Here is a 23,088-nt window from a genome sequence, read left to right as displayed (position 1 = left end):
TATGATTACGGTCACGGGGCTCTAGGCACAATGTATGGAGACTCGTCAGTTGTCACGACTTGTGAAGATCATTGTTAGAACATGGGTTTTTGGATATTGTTAATTTTTGGAGACTTTGTTAAAAAGTATGATTAAATAAATGTCTTTAACACAATGAAATATTATTACTTGGCGCAGTCTAGTGGAAATTAAACGAAAATCATGGAAGCAAGGTTACCAAATCCATTATCATTTGAAGTCAATGTGGCCGAAAATTTTAAACGATTTAAGCAAAGTTTTGAAATATGTCTGTTGCCATCATAAAAAAGTGGTAAAAGTGATGAAGTTAAGGTAGCAATTTTACTCATTTTAATTGGAGAAGAAGGCATTGAGATTTATAACAGTTTGGAATTAACAGAGGTCCAACAAGGAAAGCTAGCAGATGTATTGGAAGCATTTGAGTGTAAAATAAAGTAAGAAATTGTTTAAAGTTGTTGAGTTTGGTGTTGAAGCATTTTCAATGGTAAGAGATAGAATAGTATTAGGCACCAATAGTAAGGATGCACAACAAAGCATGTTAAAAACAATTAATTTAGATCTGTCTAAAGCTATTGAAATATGTAAAATGCATGAAGTATCCCAAGCTCAAATAAAAGAAGTTCAGAACAGCTTAGAGAAGGTGAAAATTAAATCAATTGGAAGTATAGTCAAGCAGGGGCATAATTAAGTCCAAACAGTCAGGGGTGCAAGTTCTTCTAGAGGTGAATTTAACTGCAGAAACTGTGGGAGTGTCCATGGACCAAGGAGGTGTCCAGCATATGGAAAAAAGTGTAGAATGTGTGGTAAATATGGGCATTTTGATAAAGTGTGTTATTATGGTAGGCTAGTAAGAAAAGTGGAAGAAAGTGAAAATAATGAAGTAGACGATTTCATGATTTCATCAATCACTGTTAATGAAATTAAGAATAAAAATAATAAAGACTGGATTAAAAATTTAAAAATTAATAACATTGATATACCTTTTAAAATAGATACAGGGGAACAGGTTAACATTTTACCCAAGGTTTTTGTTGAAAAAGTTTGCAAAATTAATGAATTAAAAGAAACTAAGATCATACTTAAGACATATGGTGGTTTTAAGATCATTCCTTTGGGTATAATAAAACTTGTCTGTAAATATAAAAATATTAATCATTTATTAGATTTTGTTGTTGTAAAGGAAAGATTAACACCTATCTTGGGTTTATGTTCTACCATAGAGCTTAATTTAATTAATAAAATTGATAACATAACACTGCATTCTAAAGACAAATTTGTAGAAATGAATAAAGATATTTTTTCAGGTTTAGGTAAATTTAGAAAAAATGCAGTTTAAAGCTTAAAGAAAATGCAGTGCCAGTGGTTAGGCCACCTCGTAGAGTCCCACTTACAATCAAGCCTAAACTTAATAATCAACTAATTGATCTTGAAAAGCGAGGAATCATAGCAAAGGTTGATGGTCCTACGCAGTGGCTTAGTAACCTGGTAATTGTTGAGAAAACTGATAAATCATTACGTATCTGCCTAGATCCTCGTGACCTGAACAAAGCATTGGAACGGGAATTTTGTATAATACCTACTGTTGATGAGATTCGTTCAATGTTACAGGGTAAGTCATTTTTTACAGTTCTAGATTTTAAAGAGGGTTTTTACCAAGTAGCAATGATGAGCAATCCAGTAATTTATGTGCTTTTGGCACTATATTTGGCACATATAAATTTTGCCGCCTTCCATTTGGTCTTAACATAGCACCTGAGTACTTTCAGAAATTAAATAATTCTGAAAATTTTGAAGATATTCCAGGTTGTATAGTCTATTTTGATGATTTATTAATTTGTGGTGAATCAGTAGAAGAGCATAGTAATACACTAAATAAGGTGTTAGATAGGGCTAGAGAACTAAATGTGAAATTTAATCCAAACAAAATACAATATTGCGTTGAAAGTGTTAGATACTTGGGTCATATCTTTGATAAAGATGGGATGAGAGCTGACAACAAAAAAGTAGAATCAATAAGAAAATTGAAGGATCCGAAAAATAAAAAGGAATTACAACAAATTTTGGGAATGGTAAATTATTTAAGGGCATTCATTCCAAACTTAACAGAGATTTCCGCGCCCTTAAGAGAACTCTTAAAAAAAAAGGAATGCATGGGTATGGACATATAGACATTCTGATGCACTAAATAAAATAAAAGAAGTAATTATGTCAAGTAGTGTGCTTGCCAATTTCAATGAGAAGTTACCAACCGTGATACAGACTGACAGTAGTAGTAATGGCTTGGGGTGCTGTCTCTTACAGAATAACAGACCAGTAGCATTTGCATCTAGGGCGCTAACGACAGCAGAGTGAAATATGAGTGAAATTGAAAAGGAATTCTTGGCAATCCTATATGCATGCAATAAATTTCACAATTTTATCTACGGAAGAAAAGTGCAAATTGATTCTGGCCATAAGCCTTTGGAGGCATTAATGCATAAAGGCATTGCGGACATCATGTCGCCGAGATTACAAAGAATTAGGGTAAGATTATCTAAATATGACATAGAGTTAAATTTAAGCCAGGCAAGTTCATGGATGTGGCAGATTTATTACCGAGGAATTTTATAAAAGATGAAGTGGATGATGATAAATTTATTTCAGAAATAGTTCATACTATTGACATGACTGATGAGAAGAGAGAGCAATTTAGGACTGAAGTGGATGCTGATGAGGATCTGAAACTAGTAAAGAAATATTGTGTACAAGGATGGCCCAAAACCTTGTCAAGAGTAAGCGATTCAATTAGGTATTATTATTATATAAGAAGTGAACTATATTTACTTGACGGACTAATATTTTACAAAGACAGAGTTATAGTCCCAAAAATATTGAGAGAGAGCATGCTAAGATTATTGCATTCGAGTCATTTTGGCATTCAGAAAACCCAACAGAGAGCAAGGCAGATATTACATTGGCCACAAATGAACAAAACTATAGAAGACTGGGCAAGAAATTGTAGCAAGTGTGAGATATTTAAAAGTCACAATGCTAAAGAACCACTATTACTTAGAGAGTTGCCTCAAGCACCTTTTGAAAAGGTAGCAAGTGATATATTACATTATGGTGGACAGTCATATCTAGTTCTGATCTGATTCTGATAAAGAAAATTTTTTCAACACACGGAATACCCTACGAAGTCATATCATGTAACATGCCTTATAATTCATGGCATTGTCAGCAATTTGCTAAAGACTGGGATTTTCGGTTTGTAACGTCCAGTCCCCGCTATCCACGGTCTAATGGCAGGCAGAACGAGCCGTTCAAATTGCAAAAAACATGCTTAGAAAGTGTGACGACTTAGATATGGAGCTCCTGGAGTATAGCAATACTCCAATAAATGAAAAAGATAAAACACCGGCCGAATTAGTGACTAACAGGGTTCTTAGATCGAAGCTACCATCAAATAAAAAGCACAAAGACATAAATCTAAAGGAAGAGTGGGAGAAACTAGAGACAAAAAGAAACGAATATAAAAATTATTATGATAGAAACACCAAGGTAAGAAGGGAAATAGTGCCAGGAGAGAATGTAGGTGTCAGAGAGGGTAGAGAATGGAGACCAGGTAAAATTCTGGAAAGAGTAGATGAGGCAACCAGATCTTATTTAGTGCAGAAAGAAAATGGGGAAGTGGTCAGACGAAACAGTTATCACTTGAGGCCTTCCCTAGTTAAAGCGGAAATTAAGGAGAATACTGATTTTGCACATAATGATAGATCATTAAATTCCTCATCTGAGAATCAGAGTTGTGGAGTAAAGGAATCTTCAACCTCCTAGATGAATGCTGAAAATAGAATTAGCGTTAGACTCAAAAGGGCTTCAGTGCGTTTTAAGGACTATCAAATGTAACGGGAAAGATGTCATATCAGTAGGTTATGATTACGGTCACGGGGCTCTAGGCACAATGTATGGAGACTCGTTGTCAGTTGTCACGACTTGCGAAGATCATTGTTAGAACATGGGTTTTTGGATATTGTTAATTCTTGGAGACTTTGTTAAAAAGTATGATTAAATAAATATATTAAACACAATGAGATATTAGTACTCCTACGATTATTAATGATGTAATGTGGCGCAGCCAAACGAAAAATAAAATCACATTTGTTGTATTTACAAAGTTTTCCTAAATTTGAAATTAAATAACCTTGGTAGAACTTGTAAAAACAGAAGATGCAGATGAGACTATCGAATCCTATAAAATTAGAGGGCAATATAACAGAAAATTTCAGAAAATATGTAGTCCAATTTACTCACTTATAATTAAACAAAACTCCTTAATTTAGTTTTAATTTTAGGGTTAAAGCGACGTTTTAAAATTCTGTTTTCTGTTTCACCTCTAACTTCAAGTAGGATTTTTCTCAGCGATTATATCGTTAGTGTTTGTGCAAAGGGTTATAAGTCAAGAAATTAAAGTTTTGAGAAAAATGGAGATTAAGGTAGCGAGGATTTTCAAACTTAAGTTTAACAAATTATGTTAATTGCCGAAATTTTAATTTCTAGGGATTGATTGTTATTTATAAAACACCTCCAATTGCCAACTTTATTTATTTGATGTAACAATGATTTTCTAAAATAAATACACTAACATATGTCCATTAACAAAACAAAATAAATCTACTTATCACCTTATCTACCAAAATAGAAATCACCGTAGACTTGAATTTTACTCTACTGTTACAAAAATAAAAACTAATTTTATTCATATAAAACTAATTTTATTTATATTAACTTGCACTACCACAAAAACATATATCCTAGATATATTATACTAAAAGCTCGCAAGAAAAGATAAAAGTTATTATTACAAACTATTAATCTACATCCAATTCATTTTCATCTCCGACAGAATCAGAATATACGTCACGTACATCACTTTCGCAAGGCAAACTTTTGTAGAAGTCATGAAAATATTTCAGAGATGTACAGTAGTAAGTTTTGTTTTTTCTTATCAGGATCAGCTACCGGGCCTTCATGACAAAGGTTTGGAGTCAAAGACACTATATTGCGGCCTCTTCGCTGCAAGTTGACTTTCTTAAAAGGTTCCAAAGGGTGTAATGAAGTTTTATAATAAAGAATTCCACATTCCTATTTGTTGTATCGTAACCACTTTACATTCCTCCAAATATATTTTTCGCTTTCTTAATGTTCACTTTTTTTTTTGCTGTAAAGAAGTTTTAAATAGCGAAGAATAATCATAAAAGTCTTCCCTTTTTCTTTCACGACACATAGTTTCTCCTTTCCTGTTTGTCTCACTAGTTGCATCCAGTCATAAGGATGATTTATTGAGGTTCCATATCTCTTTCTAGTTCTCTCTCTGCGATAAGGAACTTATGGTCAATGGTTTTCAAATATCGGCTGTTGTGTAGTAACGTAAAAAACATTGCCATAACGTCTGTATTCTTATTTTGACCACCACACGTATCTGAGTACAATAACGTGGGTAATAATATCCGTAGAATGGTCAACAAGTTGCTTATACGAGCATGCACCAATTTGATTTGCACCACTTACGGAAATTACTTCGTGTCACATATAATTAAAAGATTGTCCGGTAATACAATCATGTACAGTAAGATTAAAGGTCCACAGTTCCCTTTTATAAAACGCAACGGATGTAACTAGATTATACAACAGATATACTGGTGTCAAGAGACAAAAGTTGACTTATCACTAAACGCACGGGTTGTTTTTTACAGCGTAGTGTAGTTTTCTCATTTTTTACCAAATGTATACTTGTACCCCTTTACACTCGCACCAACGATATATTCTCAATCACTTTAAAATTCTTTGGGTGAAATTTAAAAAAAATATATTGGGTATAAAAAAATCATTGGTGAGCTATTTATTTTTTCGTATTTCAAATTGAAAATCGTTGTAATTTAATGCTTCAGCGTGTATTAGTGGATTAGAACTAGGGGAAAACAATGGAGTATTAAACTTGGAAAGGTTTAGAGAATGATATACCCTGATGAGTAAAATACCGCTAGCTAACTTTCAGCTTATAAAACAAACAACAAATTCCCTGTGGACATTATTATGAGATTTAACTTTGTGGGCAAGCTACGAGCGAATTAGATATATTACAAGTTTATTTATGTGAGGGACGAGTCAACACATTAGTAAATTTGTATTATTTATTACTAATATAATACTGTTTAGTATTAATAAGTTGTGTAAGCTTTAAAACTGTTTATTATATTAAGCGGAAAATAGGCGATTGATTTTATATATTTTTCATCAACAAGGAAGACTCTGTTTTTCGTTGATAACCAAAAGTTTATATTTTACTCAAGGTTCAATAAATAAAAATTAATAGAAAACCAAAAAAAAATTCTTAAAAATATTGTGTATAAATAAAGTTGATCCATTTAATGCTTTCTGATAAACAATATTTTTGTGTATTTTGTGTGCCTTAATATACAACGATGACAGTTTTCCGACGTATGAATAATTAACCATCCGCAAAACATGAAATCTTTAGGTTAATTTCGCAAACTTAAAAGGATAGCCTTGACATTTGTTTATCGTCATTGCAAGAGTCAAAAGCACGGGAAATTGTAGACGCTTAAAAGCAAATGGTAATTCTCGTATATCCTCTTCTTTATATTTTTCCTTTATGATCGTTACATCAATGACATTATTCATCAGCTTTTTCACAGTTAGTCTCAGTTCATTGCACAGTCGAGGTTAATTAATGTTACTTAGCATGTTGACAATTAATCCTACTTTGAATTAATAATTCAAAGGCGAGCGACCAGGAAATTACAATAAATTCAAAAGCTCTGTAGAATAGTTGACTATGTCGTCCATGGTTATAACTATGTCAACTGATTTAAATGGAAACAACTTTCCTAGAAAAACATTTTGACTGGTCTCGTCAGCCATTTATGATTATTGAACTCAGAAAGAACTTAGATTGAAAGAATTGAACTCAGAAAACAACAACCAAAAATTAATGAGGGAATGCTAAAAAACGAAGACATAAAAAACGAATTAAAAAATAATGTGAATGTTAATATGCAAAGAACACTAACAGACAACAAACAAATAATGGATGTAAATAAAAAGTGGTATAATATAAAAAACACAATACTGACACAACATAGGTAAGAGGCTAAAAACAGTAGATGTGGATGACAGAAGAAATACTATTACATATGGAAGAAAGAAAGAAATATAAAGGAAAAAATCAAAACAGTTAAGGAAATCTATTTGATGAAACAATGTAAAGAGATAGAAGAACTAGAAACAAAATATAATATGAAAAATATGCACAAAAAATAAGACAAGGAGAAGAAGTGCAAATGAGCGGAAAATTAATTAACAACTCACGATATGCAGACGACAATGAGATCATAGCAACGAGTATAGAAGATCTACAACATCTTATCGAAAGATTAAGTATGAATAGTGCTGAGATGGGAATTACTATAAACGCTAAAAAACGAAGTACATGCTAATTACAAAAAGACCACAATATATACATCACCTATTGACAATCAATGGTAACGTGATAGAACAAGTAGGAAAATATCAGTACTTGGGAACTTTGATCAATGAACCCAATGATCATACTGCAGAAATAAACAGGCGAATAGAAATTGCCAGATCAGCATTTATACGAATGAAGCCACTCCTAACGTGCAAAAATCTAAATTTGGAGATCAGACTACGTATCATTCGCTGTTATATATTTTCTATAATATTGTTACGATAAATATGACTTAGATTTAACCTGTAAACATGTTATTTTTGTAAACAAGAATTCTCTCGTAGGTTATGTGAGCCGCTATAACACCGGTCTTCACTCCATAGCATTCGAGAAAGGTCAACATCCAGTCGAGGGGATTCCAGACTAACGGCTATTTAATATAAATAGAGGACCTTTTCATTTTGAAGTTAGTCTGAATAATAATATCTGATATAAATTATAATAAATGTTGTAAATAAATTATATAATTATAGTGTAAAATAAATTAGTGTAATATTGTATAAATAAAGACTTTAATAAACTAAGTGTTAGTACATTTTTATAATACTTAAATAAAGTTAATAAAGTAGACTAATAAACTCAGTTCAATATTATATGGATCTGAGACTTGGACATTAAGACAATGCAATTTAAAAAGAATCGAGGCTTTTGAACTCTGGTTATACCGCAGAGTATTAAAAATATCATGGACTGATAGAATTACAAATAAAGAAGTACTGGAGAGGGTTGGTAAAGAAACAGCACTAATCACCCCTATACAAACCAGAAAACTGGAATACCTAGGCCACGTGATGAGGGGACCAAAATATAAAATTATGAGACTCATAATACAGGGAAAGATTAAAGGAAAAAGATCTGTTGGCCGAAGGCAGAACTCATGGTTGAAGAATCTACGTGACTGGTATCAATGCAGATCGATTGATTTGTTTAGAGCAGCAAGTTTAAAAATAAAAACAGCCATTATAATTGCCAACCTCCGTAAGGAGACGGCACTCTAAGAAGAAGGCAATGATCGGAAAAAAGGCTTAATAAGCTCCTCTTCCGCGTCTGTGAAATAATGAAAATTTGTAAGTAATGTGATTAATCCAGACGAGTTATTAATTGCGCCTTTACCATTTTTAATGTCTAATATCTGCTTCGAAAACACAATTGCACTTTGATCTTGTTTCAATCAAACACTCGCATGTTGGTTGTTAATTGGAGTACCTTTACGTGCCACCACAAATTGGATAATTTTAGGTATGTGTTTAGTTTGACCGCAGCAATTGATTGAGGAATAATTGAAATAGTCTGACAAAAATCACCTGACAATAGAATTATGGTTTCACCAAAATTATATTGGTTATCAAGAATATCTTTCAAAGTTTTGTCCAGTGCCTCCAATGACCTCCTATGGGCTATCATACATTCGTCCAAAACGATTAATTTGCATAACTAAAAATCTTTGCCATTGCGTCATTTGTGGTGATGTTGCAAGATGATATTTCATTGATTTGTTTGTTTAATGGTAACTTGCAGCACATACAGTTCATCCGCTGTTCATAAAGTTGCAGCTATTATAGATGAAGCCAACACTAAGGCTACTTTATTATGCGATGTGACCCTTGCCAATAACGAAAAAGTTAGAAATGTTTTAGTGGTGTCGAACTATTGTATTCTTGGTTAATACAGTTAAAAAAGTTTGTCAAGTAATACTAACACACGAAAAGAAAAAATATAGAATACTATGAAAAGAGGAACTGAAGAAAACGTACAAAATCAACAGCAAATGTTAGTAAAGAGAAACTCAAAGCTAGCAAAGCTCCAAATTATATAAATCACCAGCTGACAGGAGTAACGCAACTGTCAGCATAAACAAAATTTAATATCAGTAGAAAATTCAAATATTGGTCATAGATGGACATTCCACTTAACTAAAATATGGAGTCAATCAAATCACTGGAAAGAAAAATATACAAAACACAACAAACAAACAAAGCACAAATTTAGGGAATATCCGACAGACTATCAAAAGAAGTGTTGATAACTGCTCACTGACTTCACGTAGATTTAATAAAGAACTCAGACCGTAAAACTAAAACTATTTAATAGTTCTACGTAAAAATATAAAAACTTAATTGTTTGAAATAATGAAATAAAAATGAACGATACAAATATCTTTGCTGACAGGCAGGTTTGTTTTCAGCCAGCAGTTACCTTTAAAACTATTACAATAGACATTTTGGGAGGGACTGTACATCAAATAACTGTACATACATAACGCTATTTTATGTATAGCTCCTCTCTAACTTATTTACCATGGTACAATGAATCAATGAATACAAAGTATGATACATAAAGTTCCAAAATCGGTTCGCTTCGCGCATGACGTAGTCAAGAACGCTTCTTCACGCAAGATTTGAATGTAGTTGTATAGGAAAGACTTTTAATTTTAAGTTTTTTCATAGAATTTAGCTAATTTAATTATAGTGATTATAAAGAAATGATAAAATTGAAATAATATTTAATCATAAATAATATTTTGAAGTTAATTTAATTTTATTGATTTTTGGTACAGTTGTTTTGTTCACATAGATATCCTTGATAAACAAGTTTTAATTATCTTTTATTACACATAAGTACAGGTTGATCAACTTATACTCCAGAGTTCGATATTTCAAATGTTAAAAAAGATACAAAAAAGTGATATCTACATAAAAATGGGTCAAGTACAGCTGAAAATTTTAAAATTATTTTCAAATATACAAGGTATTCCCACTTCTTAATTTATTAATGATCACTTTTTGTAATGTAAGTACACAAAATTTGTAGTTATATACTGAACTAAACACAAAATCAAAATAAATAATGATAAAGTCAACTTTATTTAGATCAGATGAGCTAGCTGGCTATCGAATATGAGTGTAGTGAGTTCACATAATATTGTATAATGTTTTAAATGATATCTTTCGAAATTTTCACACATCAAATTATCTTTTTAATGTTTAATAATGATAATAATATGTAAGAAATAAAGCAAAGAACATCAATAAAAATAGACATACTAACATACATAGAACAAAAAAGACTAAAGTGGTATGGACATGTAAGAAGAACTAGTGACAGCAGATGGATAAAGAGAATAACCGAATGGAGCCCTCTAGGAAGGAGGAAAAGAGGACGACCCCGAAAATCCTGAAAGAACGAAGTAGACGACGCCATGGGTAAGAGATACCTAAACGATGGAGAATAGAACAGAGAAAGTCTTTGTCACTCCCTTTTCTTTCCCAGTTCGTTACGTTAAGTCTTCTCATATCTTCTTTAACTTCGTTGCTCCATCTTGACCTCGGTCTTTCTCTTCGTCTTTTGCTGCCAGTACCATTCTGGGAATTCTAGATTAGATCATTCTCTGCACATGGCACAACCATCTAAGCCTTTGAACCCTAATTACGCTAATATGTTGCCACTAGATTTTGCGCTCCCAAACTAATAAAAACTCCTGGTGTTTTTTTGTTCTGACCCATTTTTCAGAAGAATACATCACTATTGTTACGGTCTTGTATGTCCTTAGTTTTGCTCTTGGAGATATATTTTTGCTTCTTAACAACCCTTGTCATACATAATTCTTTTCTGTATTTCTTCCTCACAGTTAGGTTCTCTTGTGAAGACATTTTCTAAGTTCTCAAATCTTTTCTTCTTCGAATTTATATTGTGTTACCTTTGCTGTTATCATTGTTATGTCATCATCATCATTTTAGCTTTACAACCCTGTGTGGGTCCTAGCCTCCCCAAGAATTTTTCTCCAGTCGTCCCTATCCATCGCCTTCCTCCGCCAAGCACGTATTTTCATATTTCTCATGTCTTCATCGATGTTATCTAGGAATCTTATTCTGGGTCTTCCTCTTCTTCTTTGACCAATAGGTCTATCAAGGAGCGTTTTTCTAGCTGGGTCGGTTTGCTCCATCCGCATTACATGGCCTACCCACCTCAGACGTCCTATCTTTATGTGTTTTACGATATCTGGTTCCTGGTATATCCTATAGAGTTCGAAGTTGTATCGTCTTCTCCAGACACCGTTTTCATTTACCGCTCCATAGATGCGCCTTAGTATTTTTCTTTCGAAACATCCTAACATGCTTTCATTGCTTTTGTTAAAGTCCAGGTTTCTGAACCATATGTTAGGACTGGGCGTATTATTGTTTTGTAGAGTTTTACTTTTGTATTTCTTGATATAACTGTAGATCTAAAAAGGAAATTAAGCCCAAAATAGCATCTATTAGCCGTGCAAATTCTGCGGTTTATCTCTGCGGTAGTGTCATTTTCAGTATTGACGAGCGTTCCCAGGTATACAAATTCGTTAACTGCTTCGATGGCGTCATTTTCTATAACAAGTGGCCGTAGTGTTTGTGGTTGCGTACCTATTTTCATGTATTTTGTTTTATTGGTGTTTATTATTAAACCCATTTTTGTAGCCGCTTCCTTTAATGCTACGTACGCCTCTCGTGCTGCGTTTTCCGTTCTCCCAACAATATTGATATCATCAGCATATGCTAAAATTTGCATAGATTTGTTATATATTGAACCTGTAGTTGTGATTTGTGACGTACGTATTACTTTTTCCAGAGCTAGATTGAATAGTATACAGGAGAGTGGGTCTCCCTGACGTAGCCCGTTATTTGTTTTAAAAGATTCAGAGAGTTTCCCCTGGATTCGTACTTTACATTCAACTTTTTCAAGGGTTAGTTTGGTTAAACTTACTATCATTGTTACTATAATTGTTATGTACTGCCCCCGAATTTATTATTTGTGCATTCCATATATTTCGTTTTTGCTTCATTTATATACATTCCCTTGGTTTCTCCCCTTTTTTTCAGTTTCGTGACTGTTTCCATCAGCTCTACTTTCCTTCTAAACAAGATTACCAAGCTGTTCGCAAATGCTAAGCAGTGATGTTTTTTTTGTGGTAGATCAGACCTATTCTATTAATGTTTGCTTCCTTTATAACCTTTTCTAATATTATGCTAAATATTTTAGATGATAATGGACCTCAAAGATTTCTGTTATACTATTGTTTATCTTGACTTTATTCGGGGTCCTTTAAAGAGAATGGTGTTGTTGTTATATATGTTAATAGGAAAAAAGTGGGAAATCAAGAGTTCTTTAACACTATGTTTAAAAGAAGATAACTGTTTATATTGTTACGATAATAAATATCATGGCCTACAAAACTGTAAATTTATTATGACTTATTCTGTTTTTGTTGTAGAAATTTCGGCGAAGGATCTAGACCCAAATTATGATGAATTATCCGACTCGAGGTTTCCAGGTAGGCCGAATAAGACCAGTCTGAGCTTCTGGTTACTTCGATGGGAGATCGTCGCTTCGCCGTTGTTCTTGAATAGCGGGATTTTATATTTATAGAAGAATTTTGTTATGACGAGGGTCAGTTAATTTTGAAGAAGATTCGCTGTCTCGATTTTAATTGTTACGTTCGTCTAGAGAAATTATGTATTATTAGTTAAATAAATTGATATAAATTATCGTGCTTTTTAATAAATTAAAATAAGAACAATATAATAAATTAGTAAAGAATTCATAAATAAAATAGAACAAAATATAAATAATTATAAATAAATAAAAGACTTTACAGTGGTGTCAGAAGAAAAGTGGAATAAGTGGAAATTGTGGAAATAGCTACGATTTATGAGCTCACAGTTACGGATTTAAGAAGGCATCTTTAAGATAGGGAATTAGCTGCTACCGGGAAAAAGGTTGATTTAGTCCAACGACTAAAGAACGCTTTAAAAGAAGAAGGTTTGGATCCGGAAACTTATATATTTGAAGACAAGCATGTTGCTGTTATCTCGTCGATTGCGAAAGTTTCTGGTCTTGTGGCCAAAGTTTCTGGTGACATTGCATCATTAGAGAACAAAGTTTCTGGTGACATCGCATCATTAAAGAACAAAGTTTCTGGCGATATTTCGAAAGTTTCCGGGGACATCGCCTCATTAGAAAACAAAGTTTCTAACGAGATTTCTTCTCTAGAAAGTAAAGTTTGTGCTAACATCTCTAAAGTCACTTCTGAGATGTCTGCTCTTGACGATAGAGTGTCTTCGTTAAAAAACCAAGTTGCTGCCGATATGTTGGCCTTCGAAGAAAAGATATGGAAAGAGATGGAAAAGAAGCTGGAGGAAACAGGGACGGCAGAGAGAGGAAACAATCCAATGACAGTAGAGACAAAAAAAGACGAGACGAAATGTAAGTTGGAAATACGGCCGAAATTTGAAGGAAGTGGAGGTTCTGTCCATGTGAAAGTCCCAACTTTCGACAGAAAATCGTCATGGAATAACTACATGAAACAGTTCGAATCAGCTGCAAGAGCGAATGGATGGTCTGAAAAAGAAAAGGCTGTAAACCTGACTATTGCTCTTCGAGGAGATGCCTTAGATGTGCTTCAGACCATAGCCGTAGAAGAGACGGATGATTTCGAACAACTTAAGAAGAGGTTAAATAGGCGAGATGGCCACGAACATTTGGAGCATATATATCAGTCGCAGCTTAAAAATCGCAGACAGAAGAAAGAGGAGGCTCTTCAAGAATATGAGGTAGATATTGCCAGATTAGTACGATATGCTTATCCAACAGCTCCCGAAGACATGATGGAAAAATTGGCCGTTCACACGTTTATTGATAGTCTTCGTGATCATGAAATGCAGACAACACTACGATTAGCTCGTCACAAGACGCTGGTTGATGTCTTATCCGCCGCCCTCGAATACGAGTCAGCTACGCAGGCCTCTGGAGGGTACAGTAAAGTTAGAACTGTAAAAGAGGAAGGAGATGAAGATAAACCTGACCAGCTCGTTAATATGATTAAGAGTATGACATACAAGAAAACGAAGACCATCAAATGCTGGAATTGTGGCGAAATAGGACACGTACGAAGCTCCTGTAAGCACCCTAGGTACGACGCAAATCAAGAAACTCACCACCAGGAAAACAAGAACGGGTCAGCCTTAGGGGGGCAGCTTTGACCCGGAACTTTTCCAAAGACCCTCTCATACTAATAGCTTCTTTGAAATGTCGGGAAGATAGTGTATATGTAGATGGAGAAATAAATGGTAAAAGACATACGTTGTTGGTGGATACCGGAGCGACCAGAACCAATATACGCCCAACAGTTATAAACAGCAGTAAGAAACTGTTACCAACGAGGTTGCGACTTCGGACCACTACAGGTGAAAATGCCAACATTCATGGAGAAATCCAGGTACAATTGGGAATTGGAGCAGAAAAGTTCGTCCATACTGTTGGAATCCATACATGAATATGCATGGATTCCAATTGGATTTTAAGAATAAGGTAATCAAAGTTGGCAACGAGGAGGTATTTCTTCATCCACATAATGACAACACTGTGCAAGCAGCCATTACAGAAGATACAGTCGTGCCTGCGAGAAGCGAAACGATCATAGTAGCGCGACTACAGGGAATTGTAGACGAAGGGGCACCTGTTATGATGGAGCCTTGGAACCACGACGATGAGGTTGGTCGTGGAATCATAATTGGAAAGGAATTGGTGACTTCGGCTAAAGAAATTCCTGTGAGACTTATCAATGTCAACGACTACCCAGTGACCATCAAGAAAGAGACAAAAGTAGGAACTTGTGTACCTGTGACATCCATAATCCGTCAGGCGACAACATCTGATAATTCCAACGACAAATTCGACCAAATGGTTGCAGTTGCAGGACAGTCTCTAAATCAGATGGAGAAAAGGAAATTAAGGGAATTTCTTCGGCAGTATCGTGATATTTTCGTACCGAAAGGAGGAAAGACGGGAAGAACTACCGTTGTTAAGCATAAAATTGATACTGGTAATGCTAAGCCAATTCGTCAAACAGCTCGACGATTACCACAGACGAAAAGAGAGGAAGCTGAAACGATTGTTCAGGAAATGAAGAAAGACGGTGTGATAGAACCTGCTACGAGCCTATGGGTCTCTCCGGTGGTCCTGGTTAAGAAGAAAGACGGAACGACGAGGTTCTGTGTGGATTACCGTTTGCTGAACAACGTTACTAAGAAAGATAGTTATCCTCTGCCTCGGATCGATGACACATTGGACACATTGGCTGGAAGTAAATTGTTTTCTACTTTGAATTTGAAGTCTGGATACTGGCAGGTAGAAATGGACCCAGTAGATAAAGAAAAGACAGCCTTCACAACAGGATCTGGATTGTGGCAATTCAACGTTATGCCATTTGAACTCTGTAATGCTCCTGCGACATTTAAGAGGCTTATGGAAAATGTGTTGAGAGGGTTATCTTGGAAAACATGCCTGGTTTATTTAGATGACATAATCGTCTTGGAGGAGACATTCGAAGATCATTTGAGGAATTCAGAAAACGTTTTTATCGACTTAAAGCTGCCCAATTGATGCTAAACCCCAAGAAGTGCCAGCTATTTCAAGGTAAAGTCAACTAACTGGGTCATATAGTCAGTAAAGAAGGAGTGGATAAGGGAAAAATTGATTCCATTAAGGAATGGCCAAAACCAACTGACAAACACCAAGTGAGAAATTTTCTTGGACTATGTACTTACTACCGAAGGTTTATTAAGAAGTTTGCAGATATCGCTAAGCCATTAACGCGACTTACGGAGGAAGCAAGAGATTACCGCTGGGATACAGACTGCCAAAATGCCTTTGAGACCTTGAAAAAGCATTTAATAACAGCACCAATTTTAGGGTATCCACTGCCAGAAGGAGACTTCATCTTAGATACAGATGCAAGTAATGTGGGAAGTGGAGGAGTGCTGTCTCAGATTCAAGGAGGACAGGAACGAGTCCTCGGATATTTTAGTAAAGTTCTTTCAAAACCTGAGCGGAATTATTGCGTCACGAGAAGAGAACTTCTGGCAGTAGTGAAATCAGTAGAGCACTTCTATCAATAACTCTATAGAAGGAAGTTTTTAATCCGAACCGACCATGCCGCCCTTAAGTGGTAGATGCAGTTTAAGAATCCAGAGGGTCAGATAGCCAGATGGATCGAACGACTCCAAGAATACGATTTTAAGATTGAGCACCGGGCCGAAGTTAGCCACAGAAACGCTGATTCGCTTTCCAGAAGGCCATGCCCAGCAGAGTGTTCCCACTGCAACAAAACGGACTCCAAGGAAGCAGCAGTGCTAAGAACGACGATGGTCAACGACGACTGGACGCCTACTAAGATAAGGGAAGAACAAGAGAGAGATCCAGTTATACAGAAAATCCGAAAATGGAAAGAGGAAAACCGTCGACCACCTTGGCAAGAAATATCAAACCTATGCTCAGTAGTTAAGACGTATTGGGCCCAGTGGGACTTATTTATCATGGAAGATGGCTTGCTCAAACGAGTCCTGGAAAATGATGACGGTTCAGAGAAGAGAAGACAGTTGGTGATCCCAAAGAGCAGAATGGCCGAAGTACTTCGTCAGTTACACGACAGTCCACCAGGAGGGCATTTTGGTGTAAAGAAAACCCTTCAGCGAATTCGGGAACGAATTACGAAGAAGAATGGACGATGTACATGAGTTGGTCCGTTCCCACCTTCAGATCGCTAGCGACCGAATGAAGAAATGGTTCGATACACAAGCCGAAAAGGGTTGCTTTAAGAAGAACGACAAAGTCTGGCTCTATAGAAGCGAAAAGGTTGTTCTCCCAAATTGCAGCAGTTTTGGGAAGGCCCATACTTAATTATGGAAAAGATTAACGATGTTATCTACCGAATAAGCACGATTCCGAGGGGGAAGCCGATGATAGTACACCATAACCGGCTGGCGTCTTTCGAAGGTGACCACGACGTAGATGAAGAAGTGGAAGTAAACCAAGTCCAAGATGTGTCTGACCTCACGTTTGAGGAATTCATGGGTGCGTATGGAGGTACCGGTAAAGCAAGACATGGTGTTACCACTGAAGAAAAGCAAGATCTACTCGCTCTCCCCGATGACTACTCGCTGGCCCTTACCATCCCGGCCAGTATCAAAGACGCACCAGGGTTGGCATCCGTTTTTCGAAAGATGTTTGGTCGAGTTGCAGAACTTCAATGCCAAGTGCCAGCTCCCGGTAAAACCCTAAAACTCCAAGATGCATCACGTTACCTTTTCTACCTGGTAACAAAAGACACTGCCCGTGGCCAACCTACCTACCGAGATGTATGGGAAGCCTTACTTCAATTAAGAGAGCACGTACTAGAGTCCGACGTGCAAAAGTTAGCCATGGCAAAGTTGGAGTGCCGCCAATTAGATTGGAGGGTTATCCGAAATATGGCGGAGGAGATCTTTAAAGACACCGAAGTCCAGGTGTTAGTCCGTTGCAATCCGCATAGTTACTGGTGCGGAGAGAAAACCGTCCCTTGTCATTTTATACAACTGGAAGTTGTAAAAGAGGGTCCAGTTGCCGATACCAGCATACCGTTCCAGTTCCAGTCCCGACAAGGTTCCAGGAGGAACCTTCTTTTAAGAGGGGGGCAATGTTACGATAATAAATATCATGGCCTACAAAACTGTAAATATATTATGACTAATTCTGTTTTTGTTGTAGAAATTTCGGCGAAGGATCTAGACCCAAATTATGATGAATCATCCGACTCGAGGTTTCCCGGTAGGCCGAATAAGACCGGTCTGAGCTTCTGGTTACTTCGATGGGAGATCGTCGCTTCGCCGTTGTTCTCGAATAGCGGGATTTTATATTTATAGAGTAATTTTGTTATGAAGAGGGTCAGTTAATTTTGAAGAAGATTCGCGGTCGCGATTTTAATTGTTACGTTCGTCTAGAAAAATTATGTATTATTAGTTAAATAAATTGATATAAATTATCGTGCTTTTTAATAAATTAAAATAAGAACAATATAATAAATTAGTAAAGAATTCATAAATAAAATAGAACAAAATATAAATAATTATAAATAAATAAAAGACTTTACAATATCATAGGGGTATAGAATAGAATAAACTATAAATATGCTTTATCACAGAAAATTCTACAATTTTATGGACAAAGCTTACAAAAAGTCAGAAAATAACAATAATTAAAATTTACTGAAACAACAAAAATCGCCAATATCACAAAATAAAAGATAATAAAATAAACAAATAATTGCAAAATTTAAATAAACTGCAAATTGCATAATAAAACATTACGAACTAAAAACTTGAAGTTGCTGCGTATGATACCCAAATATATACAAAAATACTTAAGTTACTTGTAGATAAAGGTATTGTAATTTCTTAGTTATTCGTTAAGAAACTCTTCTACTGAATATGATCTTTCAGATGTTTCAGAATGATCACTTGTATATGACGAATTCCTGCTACCAGGCAAAGAATATATTTGCATATAATTTATTCGCAATTTAATTTTAAAATATTATCACATGCTCTTTTAGCAGTTAGATTTGAATCTGTTAACATCTTTTGTATCATAAAAATACTCTCTTTTTATGCATATCACAACAGTCATATTCTACAATACTATCTCCAGAAGATTTAATTAATGGAACTGGTTCTCTTGTTGTATTCATTGTGTTCATTGTATCATGGGTTCGAGCGTTCTTGACTACGTCACACACCTGGGTCAGCCGTCAAATCATGCGCAAGATCATACCTTTATATGCTTACTTACCTAACTTTTGAGGTTATATTCCACCTTAGCATACTGTCAAGCAAAATCTGCTGTCAAACAGTGTTGTTGATTATAAACTATAATCATCTTATTTATTACATAAGAATTTACAAAAAAAATATCCCATTTTTAGAAAAACATTAAAACAATTTACAAAAATGTTTTTATTTAAACGCCTTGAGTTATCAGATCTAAAGTTCTCACAATTTATAAATATTTAAAAAAGACTATTTCTGAAACAAATGGTTTGACATCACTTTCTATAAATTAATTAAATTCTGCGAAATTTTCTGTGCATTCAAATTTAAATTTCTCTGGGAAAATATGCAGCTTGTGGAAATAGTAAGTAATTGCAAGATTGGTAGTAGCTTTTAATTTCTAATAATTTATATAATACGTTTTTTATATGGAGAATATTCTAAACAAGAAACCGCAAAGAAACATTATGAGAAATACGAAAATTATAACATTATGTAATATCTTATAGCAGCCTATTATTAATTTTAAAACAAGTTATGGGTTCTGCAGACTACTTATACAAAGTACCTATTTAATTATCAAGGTTATTTTTTTATAATATTACGTCTGTAATTGATACGGTTATATATATTTTTTATTAAGAAATCTGTTTACTTTAAATCTACTATAAATAATCATTAACTAACAATAAAACGCAGTGGCGCAGCTTGGACTAATTTAGACATGGGCGTGTTTATTTTGTATTTGTTTTAATATTTCTTTCAAATCAAATTACCATTATAGGCTTTTTGGACCATTGATTTTTTTTTGTTTTAAATTTAAAAACAAAAGGTTTTTGTATATCTGTATATTTTGTATCAATTTAAAAAATGGCAAATATCAAATTAATTTTTTAAATTAAAACTTGTTAGTTTCAGTTATTGATAAGAATACTTAGCATTAGCAGAAATAGGAAGCGATCATAAATTGGTATTGTGCAAAATCCGAATGAAAACACATATATGTTATAACAAAACACCAGAATACACCACAAAGATAAAAGTTGAAAGCTTACAGTATGACTCCACAAGATACCTATTCCAAAAAAGAAGAACCGAAAAAAGCAGAAATACATATATCACATAAAGTGATGGAGTTAAAGAAAGCTGGGCAAAAAGTTAGTCTAATATCTTAGCCTCGGCCAAGCAAATTCTTGGTGAAAGAAATATAAATAAAAATAAATCGTTCCTAAGGTGAAAAACTCCATGATTCTGTGCAGAAATGAAGGAAAAATGTAAATAAAAGAAAAAAGCTTACCTGAAATACATGTCAACCAAAACACAAGAGAAATACCATAATTACAAGACAATTAGAAACGAAACACATGCACTTGTAAAACAAATAAAAAATGATCACTGGACATGCTTTACGAAAGAAATGGAACATGATTTTTACGGTCTGCAAAAGGATATATGACGGGTCATAAGAGGTCAAAGAACAAAGATAAAGAAACTAATAGAACCAAAACACATACAAAAGGATGCGTGGATTGACTACCTAAAAAAGCTATATGCAGAGAAAGAACAAACGACGCTAGAATCGGAAACACCAGAAATTACCACAAATGAAGAACTTAATATAAATGTACAGGAAGTTCGGAGAATACTTGAAAACCTGAAGAACAGAAAAGCAGCAGGTAAAGGCAAGATACCAAACGAGTTACTGAAATATTGTGGAGCAGCAATGACAGAACAATTAATAAAATTATAAAACACAGTAAAATACCGGATGAATGGAGAACAAGTGAAATAATTCTACTGTTCAAAAAAAGAGATAAAAACAGCCAGAAAACTACAGAAGTATAAACTTGTTAAATACTACGCTAAAACTTACAACTTAAATTTTACAAAAGCTAATAAATTAGAGGATAAGTTTAGCAGATGAACAACAGGATTTTCGTAGTGGAAGATCGTGTAGAGATGCAAAATTCGTTATAAAGCAAATTACTTAGAGATCACTAGCGTATAATAGACCAGCATTTCTGTGTCTGATTGACCTAAAGAAAGCGTTTGACAGAGTAACACTCAAAAATGTATTCCATCTTCTGTATAATAAAAAAGTTCTCCTAAATATTATAAAAACTGTTAATAAAATCTACCAAAATAACAAAATGGAAGTCAGAATAGATGGACAACTTACAGAACGTATAGAAATACGCAGCGGAATAAGACAAGGGGATTCAGTGAGCCCCATGCTCTTCAATTTGATCATGGATGAAATCATCAAAACCAAAAACAAAGGAAGAGGATACACAATGGGAAACAAAGAAATTAAAATACTCTGTTAAGCAGACGACGCAAAAGATGAAGATAGTCTGCAAAGACTGGTCCACAGATTTAACGTAAGAGCAAAAGTTAATATGACTATATGAAAACTAAAACAATAGTCAGCAAAGAACCAACTAGATGTATAATAGAAATTGAAGGCATCAGTATTAAATAAGTAACGGAAATAAAATACCTGGGAATTACACTGTCTATAGAGCGTTCCACGTTAAGAAAATAAAATTGCGGAGATAGGACCATGTATTTCTTATTGGCGATAGAAGCGCAGTGATGCCAGGATGAACACAAGCATAATTCAGGGTTGTGTTATTTGTATATTCGTTTCCACAGACATGAATTAAAATTAATGTTTTTTAACGTAATTGACCAAAAATACCCATTCGAAAAAAGAGATAAAAAGTAGGGAAAATGATTTTAATTAAATAAATAGTATTTACAAAAGATAATTTTATTTTATATTATTTTAATTATAGTAACGACAGTTTATTTATTTTTCGGTGAGAATACCATATGCCATTAATCATGGAAATCAGTAGAAAATATTTCTTATCTAAATCATGCATTTTGCCGGCTATTGAAAGATAAGCAATTAAACGGACCTCTTTGCATATATCTAATTACTAATTGCAACTTAAAATAACACAGTGTGCGTATGTTAGCGATTTTATGTCGTTCTCTGACTACATAATGATAATAAGGCTTTGCGGTTCTTTAGTGGTTATTGTGACTTTACAGTTAAATGTTACTTAAAAATGGAAATTTAAAAATTAAGCCAAGGGAATATCTTGGACATAAGTGCAAAACAAATTGTAATAAAGTAATAAAATGTGATAAATTAAGTGCTATGACGGGAATAAGTTTTAGTGCTATTTCTAAAATACGCAAAGAAACTGCGTAAGGAGGACGAAGGCCCATAGAAAACGTACCAAAATTAGAGTGAACAGCAGAAAGTTCACTAACGATGCAGTAGTTCGTACGCAGCTACGTGCCATCGTGCATAGTTTTTTCTTTTAAAATTTACCGCCGAGATTAAACAAAGTTTTTGCACTGGTTAAAAAAGACATAAGATTTAGCAAACATGCGGGGCCGGGGGATGCGCTCTTTTTATAATCGGCGTAAAGCTGAGCGGGAAAAGAACAAATCTCAGGGGACAAATTTTGCACGGAGAGTCTTAGGACTTTGCACCTCCTTAAACTATCCCAAGACTGCTGGGTACCCCCAACAATGATTGGGGGTGTGTAATCAATCTTTGATTGCACCCTTCACGTGGTGGCCCTGTTGAAACTAAACTCAGCGGATCTAGACTAGATAGTCGATAAACAATCCCCACGCCAAGCCGTGAGACACCGTGGTGAAGGCTGTGAGGCACTGGGGTGACAGTGTCGCAAACGGTTCCTTTGGGGCAACAGGTCACACCCCTTAGTATTTAGACCTTACCCTCGCAAGTGGGGCTCTGCGAGGGGTTAACTGTCTTTCCCTAGCTACTCGTGGGATGGAATCTCAAAAACAAATAAAAACAAATACAAAAAAAACTCAGGGCCAAAGGGTTCCCGATGTCGAAGGGCCAGAGAACTCCAAAGCCAAAATCACAGTTCCTAA

Source organism: Diabrotica undecimpunctata, chromosome 7 (genome assembly GCF_040954645.1).
Source record: "Diabrotica undecimpunctata isolate CICGRU chromosome 7, icDiaUnde3, whole genome shotgun sequence".
In the NCBI taxonomy this organism is placed as follows: Eukaryota; Metazoa; Arthropoda; class Insecta; order Coleoptera; family Chrysomelidae; genus Diabrotica; species Diabrotica undecimpunctata.
This window is presented reverse-complemented; position numbering follows the sequence as displayed.